This window comes from Plecotus auritus (assembly GCF_963455305.1).
Source record: "Plecotus auritus genome assembly, chromosome: 1".
Lineage (NCBI taxonomy): Eukaryota > Metazoa > Chordata > Mammalia > Chiroptera > Vespertilionidae > Plecotus > Plecotus auritus.
In genome coordinates, this window is record NC_137770.1 from 101,144,548 (window position 1) to 101,152,051 (window position 7,504).

At 42.0% G+C, this 7,504-nt stretch overlaps 1 pseudogene across 1 annotated transcript; it reads left to right on the forward strand.

Annotated features, from left to right (window-relative positions):
• Nucleotides 1-2,415: 2,415 nt before the first annotated feature.
• LOC308240531 (hsc70-interacting protein-like) lies at nucleotides 2,416-3,495 on the forward strand (annotated as a pseudogene). Its single transcript has one exon. The product of its transcript is annotated as a hsc70-interacting protein-like (transcript).
• The last annotated feature ends 4,009 nt before the right edge of the window (nucleotides 3,496-7,504 follow it).

A 7,504-nucleotide genomic window follows, 5' to 3' on the forward strand; every position in this document is an offset into this window, starting at 1 on the left:
ATTCCTATGGGCTCAAATAACCAGAAATTACAGCCTGGCAGCCCATGGGCTCACTTGAGCCGATAGATAAGACTTGTTTTGGCCGAAGATTGTTTTTGTTTTAAGTTGCCAACATTTAAAATGTAGGTGATTTCATACAAACACCTGGATTCCTTGCTGCTCTTGCAAAATCAGAAGCTCTGGCAACACTTCTGATGAGCTGTCATCACTTGAATAGTCCTACTTTGAGGCAGGGCACTCCAACCACCAGAGTTCTACTAGATGCTGACCCAGGTTTTTGTAGAACCTGAAGCTTATGTAACTTGGGGGTGACCACTCTAAAAAAATAAATCAACTTAGCATTTTGGCAATCCTATATAATAAAGATGTAATATGCAAATTGACCATCACTCAAACACACAAGATGGCCACCCCCCATGTGGTCAAAGGTGGCCACTCCCATGTGGACACAAGATGGCCAGCAGGAGAGGGCAGTTGTGGGCGATCAGGCCTGCAGGGGAGGGTAGCTGGGGGTGACCAGGCCTGCAGGGGAGGGCAGTTAGGGGTGACGAGGCCAGCAAGGGAGGGCAGTTAGGAGCAATTGGGCTGGCAGGGGAGCAGTTAGGTGTCGATCAGGTTGGCAGGTGAGTGGTTAGGGGGTGATCAGGCTGGCAGGCAGAAGCAGTTAGGGGCAATCAGGCAGGCAGGCAGGCAGGCGAGCGGTTGGGAGCCAGCGGTCCTGGATTGTGAGAGGGATGTCTGACTGCCTGCTTAGGCCCAATCCCAGTGGGATGGGATCGGGCCTAAATGGGCAGTCGGACATCCCTTGAGGGGTCCCAGATTGGAGAGGGTGCAGGCTGGGCTGAGGAACACACACACCCCATGCACAAATTTCATGCACCGGACCTCCAGTTTTAACTATAAAATTGCTAGGGTTCCTCTAAGGACCTGAGCAAATGATGGGTCTCAAACCCTGTATGTCATGAACTTCCACAATCAATCCATCTCAGGCCTCACCCCTGGCCTCTGGCTTCACCCCCAGCCTAGTGCCTGTGTGTGCTGCCTGCCCGCCCCAAGAATCTTCTGTCTGTGACCCTTTGTCTATATCTTGTGGCCCACAGTTCCTGCCACCATTCCAACCCTGATTTCTGGTATAAACACAGCTGGCACTGGCTCTGTGAGGTAGGCCCCACCATCCCTAAAACTCTAGTAACTAAACTGAAGGATGACTTCATTTATTTTAAAGGGTAGTAAAAAGAAGTCTTTATACTTTATAATCCCCTCTCCTTTGCAAGGTTAAAAGGAGAAGAGTCCAAGCGCTTACCTGGAGCTAATATAGAAAGTGATTTCTTACCATCATGGACATCTAGAAACAGCACAGAAAGAGTGAGGAGGACACTAAGCCACTTTCCATCCCATCTGGGATGCTCATTGGCTCACCGATTGTCCATTGGTCTGTAAATGAGTTTATTCGGGGGGGGGGGGGGGGATGGAAGGGAGACATACCAAAACATGTTTTCCAAACAGTGGTAAACGGCATTACCACAATTAGATTAGGAATGAGATAACCAGCAATTCTTACTGAGCACTACTGGGTATTAGACTACCTCCTGTATACCCAGTACTGTACCAGATGGCACACGGTGGCTGCTCTGTGGGTACTTGCAATCTAGTTTCAGAAACAGGCAGCCACAGAAGACAGTTAGATGACAAGGAAATGTCAGAAAGGCTTGCAGGAATTCAGAGGCTGGGTTGGGAGGATGTTTTTGCAACAGAGGTGACCACAGGAGCCTGGATGTGCAGGGAGCAGCACTGAGGAAATTCCAGATGGGCAGAAGGGTCTGGGGACCAGCAGGTCTGAGTCTGGAGGGCCAGAGGATGAGCTGGGAGCAAAAAGAAATAAAAAGAAAAGTAGGTAGGGAACCCATCAAGAAGGGACTTGAATTCTAGTTAAAGGCCTTTGGATTGTCTGACTCGGTAATAGACAATAAATATAACAAAAACTCATGTGGGCAGTGCTCTTCAGCTTACTGAAATAAACATTGTGACTTAGTTCCATTTCATTCTTACTTGTAGTCTGTATCACATGAGACAGGTTTATTCTAGAAAATCTGGAAGATAGCAAAATCTAAAAGCTGCAATTCATCAACCAGTGATAGCCACTATTAACATTTTGGCATGTTGTCTTCCTGTTTTATTTTATTTTTTTTAATCTTTATTGTTGAAAGTATTACATATGTCTCCCTTTTCCCCCATTGACCTCTCCCACCCCCCTCCCCTTCCTGTTTATTTCTAAACATAATGTTTTTTCAAAAATGGCACAAGTGTATCTATTTTTACTGTCAATGTATATTCTTTGAAAACATGATTTCCCCCTTCTCCTTGTAGCACCTGGGCCTGGAATGGGGCCTCAGCCATGCTCTCCACCTCCAGACCATGAGCGAGCTTCGGGCCTTCCTGAAAAGGTGTAAGCAGGATTCCAGCGCTCTGCACCCGGGGAATGCACTTCCTGAAGGAGTGAGTATAGAGGGGGAGGGGAAGGGGAGTGCGGGGTCGGGGCGGGGGACAGGGGGGAGGAGTAAATCACCACCTGCTATTCATAAAACTAAATCAGAAGAAAATATTAAGGAAGAGAAAAGAGATATTAGGAGGGCAGGAAAACACAGAACAGAGAAACCATCATATGAGGAAAGTGATCTAGAAACTGACAGCAAAGGTGTGCTTGGACCAGACACCACATCCCTCAAGAAATGGAAGATGAAAATGTAGAGATAACCGAAGAGATGATGGATCAGGCTGCCACTTATGCCCTAAATGACAGTGATCTACAGAAAGCCATTGACTTGTTCACAGATGCCAAAGAGCTGAATCCTCACTTGGCCATTCTGTATGCCAAGAGAACCAGAGTCTTCACCAAATTACAGAAGCCAAATGCTGCCTCAGAGACTGTGGCAGAGCAATTGAAATGATCCTGATTCAGCTCAGCCTGACAAGTGGTGAGGGAAAGCACACAGACTTCTGGGCCATGCAAAGAAGCAGCACATGGCCTTGCCCTTGCATGTAAATTGGAATATGATGAAGATGCTGGTACATTGCTGAAGGAAGCTAAACCAAGGACCCAGAAAATTGCAGAACATCCAGAAAGTATGAGCAAAAATGTGAAGAGTGAGTGATCAAAGAAAGACTGGAAAGGGTTAAGAAGGCTCTGAAGAACATGAGAGAGCCCAGAGGGAAGAAGCAGCCTGAAGACAATCAGGAGCTCAACGTGTCTCTTTTCCAGGTGGCTTTCCTGGGGCTTGCCTGACTGAGAGGAGGCATGCCTGAATGGCAGGGATACCTGAGCTCAATGAAATTCTTAGTGATCCAGAGGTTCTAGCAGCCATGCAGGATCCAGAAGTCATGGTGGACTTCCAGCATGTGGCCCAGAACCCTGCAAAAATGCCAAATTATCAGAGGCACCCAAAAGTTATGAATCTCATCAGTAAATTGTCAGCCAAATTTGGAGGTCAAGCATAGTGCCTCTCTGACAAATAAAGCCCTCACTGAAGGAAAAGCAACTTAGATCACCCAATGGATAAAATCCATTCAGATGATGTTTTCCTACTAAGAATTACAAAATTCAAACACTTTTAAACCATAAAAATATTTTAAAACAAATAAAAATAAAAGGGTGTGTTAATCCCTACTTTTTCTTTACTAAAAAAAAGAAAAGAAGAAAAGAAAACACAATTTCACTAGCTGTGTAATATTCCATTTTCTTGGAAATGTTGTTAATGATTGCTGTCTGTTGAACATTTAACTTGCCTTCAGTTTTTCAGTATTATAAATAATGCTGAAGTGAACATCCCAGTCTTTATAGATTGGTCTGCACTTCTACAGTTACTTCGTGATATGACATTATTAGAGCAAAGGGTGTAAGTATTTTTAGGACTCTTGATATATATATATATATATATATATATATATATATATATATTGACAATTTTTTTAAAGGATTTTGTCAATTTACCCATTCATCAGGAGTACAAGAAAGGACTTGTTTTCCTGCATCAGATGTACCTTAGTGTTAACTATTATTTTTTAATCTTTATTCGTTTGATAAATAAAAAATGGACTCACAGAATCACATCTAAATAATCATTTTTGTCACTTGTGTGTTTGAAATATTTTACATGTATTTTATTACTGTATTTTCCATCTTTTGCTCATTTTTATTGTTACAAAGCACTTGTCATTTTACATTTTAAAATCTCTTAATATATTTGATTGCTGCTTGTTATGTTTTAATTTTGCTTGATATTTTGACGAAAAAATGTTTTATATTTTATATAATTCAATCTACTGATATTTTCCTTTTTAATTTCTTCCAATGATTTAAAAAAAATTACAGTATCCTTTTCTACTCTGAGATCCCTTATGTTTTCTTTTGGATTTTTTTTTATGGTTTCATTTTTACATTTCTCTGTTATTCCACCCGGAATTAATTTTGACATGCCTTTACCTTCAATGGTGAAAGTAAATATAATCTGAGACTTCTCCCAGGTAGTCTATTTTCCCACCATCATTCATTAAATAATTCATTAAATAAATTCATCCCATTAGCAATGATTTGTAAAGTTCCTTTGTCATATACTCTTGTTTGTGTTCTGGAATCAGCTTCCTGGCTAGCTTCTCTGTGTTTTACTATTTATGCCTTAATTGCTGTAAATTTTCAAAATACATATGAGAACTTTTCGTGGTTTCAAATATATTGTGTGCATGTGCTTTCATAAATAATTCTATTTGAAAATAAAGACAATTCATTTCTCTTGTTTCTTTTTTCCTAATTATTACTCATGTAAAAGATAGCTTGTCATGTAAAAGACAAACATTCTGAGAAAGATGTCAGGATTAAACCTGAGAAAGGATCCTGTGATTCTGTGCCTCTTCTTTGGTGAAAATAACATTAAAAATAAAAAGTGTGGTCTGGTTACTACAGTGGAACAGCCATTGCTCTGGAAAAAATGAAAACAACAGGGCAGTGAAATCTTAAAATACGTTTGCTTTGATTTAGTCTTTAAATTGGAAATGTGTGTTAACCAAGGAAACCTGCATCCCAAAGCTGAGCACTGGAGGGAGAAAGTTCGGATATTTGGAGCTTTGCTTTTTTAAACCAAAACCTTTGGGGATAAGCAGTGAATGGAGAAGTGGAGATGAATGCACTTCTTTAGAAATGATGCATGAATCGCTGGCTATATGTTGAACTTTGTCCGCTAGGGCTCAAAGTCCTCTCTAAAGTGGCACAGCAATGGTAGCTGCCTACCACCTTCACAGTGCCCTCAATGTAGGATCAACTATCAAGGATCTGGTTCTTCATCTGATACCATTATAATAACCTGGTTATTATTTAACTGGAAAGCAACAAAGGGAAGCTGTAATATAGACACATGCCCAGTAAGGTCTAGGTGACGTGAGAAGGAGCTTACCTGTCAGTCACACCTGAAAACAAGTCAGTGGCCAGAATAGGCGTGACCACTGCAACAAAGGGAATTCTCTCTCCCTCTCCCTCTCCCTCTCCCTCTCCCCCTCTCTCTCCCTCTCTCTCGCTGTTTGTGACTGACTCCTGTCTTGCGGGGCTTGCACACTCTGCATTTGCCCATGTGATCCATAGCCATGCGGACTCCACACAATAAACTAATGGACTTTAACTAGCCTGATGCTACATTGGACCCAACCCCACCATGGAAACTCTGGACACTGGCCCTGCTTTTGGCTCTGCTAAGGCCCCAGCTGCATATTTTCCAGGACTGGTTTAAAGATAATGGGACTTTGCAAACCGAAGGACGTAACTCTATGAAAATAAAACCTTTTCCCACATCCCATCCTTCTATGGGGCCTCTGGAAATTCTTATTCTAGTGTTACCCCAAGAACCCCACTCCCATTAGTGATGGAGAATTGCAATCCATCCAATCCTCCAGCACCACATCCATGTATAACATACTGAAACCACCTTGACTTGTAGCCTTTGCTATCATCACACATTACATTACAGCTGAGTCCAACCAGCCTACTTGATAAGAACATGGTGCCTATGAGGCCCTGCTCATTCATTCTCCTACAATCCTTGCACCCCCCTCAACTAGCCTTAGGAAATGAGTGCCCTGGTTCACAAGCAAACTCTGAGCAAGCTGTGAGTCAGTGCAACCCATCACCATCACTAGGAAGCAATCAAGGTGGCCCTCCTCTTAGATGAGGTAAGTCAGTCTGCCTCAGCTGCTCAGTTTTGAGCTCTTGCAAGACAAGGTCTGTGCTTTATTTATTACAGTACTATCAATGGGTGGCATCTGACCGTCAGTATTTACATGCTTCTTGAATGAATGGATGAATAAATAAATGAATGAATGAATTGCGACATTCATAAGATAGTCAGTTACCAGGGGACTGAACTAAAGAGTAGTCAGTGTCGGTTATACTCATAATCTTAGCAATTTGAACATTTTTACATGGCCTAGCTATGTATGTGATTACTTTCATCTAGCTATATATTTTGAAAAGCCCCAAAAGAATGTCAAAAAACTATGTGTGGTGAGCAGTAATGCATCCTTGTCTTCTTGGAGCTAGAAGGCAGCCTCACAGGTTTTCTGTAGGTGAGTGAATAGGATGAGGGGGAGGGAGAGGCCTGTGCATGGGACCAGGTACACAGATGTCACCACTGAAAACAAACACTGGTCTGGGAAGACAGACCCATGAGGCATCCAATTTTCTTTGCATTTTCTTTGGGTTGTGTTTTCAAGGAAATAGATGTCACTGAGGAATGTATAAAAATGAGGAAATTGGTTATATCTAACCTCCTTTCCAGCCCTGAAATTGTATGAATTCAGGACAGTTTGTCCCAAAATGGCCATGATTTTTAAAAATATTAAAAAATGGCAGTCCTGAGTGAGGAACCAGCCCTCTTTATGGTGATTAGTTGGTTTTCCTTCATTCACAGTGATTTCCTCACTGCTTTATATACATGACAAGTACATATATGACCCCACTGCACATTGATCATCACTAAAGTATTGCAGGTGCAGAAATGAAACATTTCAGAGGCCAGTCAAACCATTAATTACATCAGAAGGAAGGCTGTTCACACTGATTCCATCTTAATCCCAGAATTGTTTAGAAAAGGATGACAACCTGGGCTAACAGAAGGCGGCCTAAAAAGGGAGTAATATTCCCTAGTAGAGGGAATCCATGGGGCCACTCTAATAGCCCGGGAATGAGACAGGTAGCTAATATTTACTATCAACTGGAAAGAAATGCAGCTAAGGCATCAAACTCACCAATACCAGTTTACCTTTAATAGCCCAGGTCCTTGTTTATGTTGTTCATTTGTCAGATTGTTAAAGACATGGTTATATTCAGCAAACCCAGGAAAGCTTCGACTCAGTCACTGTGAATTCCAAATAAGGAGTGTCTGAGCTTAATGAAACTGCATTACAGATTGAAATTCATCTTTTTATGATTTGCCGCAAAACTTGGGCACAGAGCCAGCCCTGG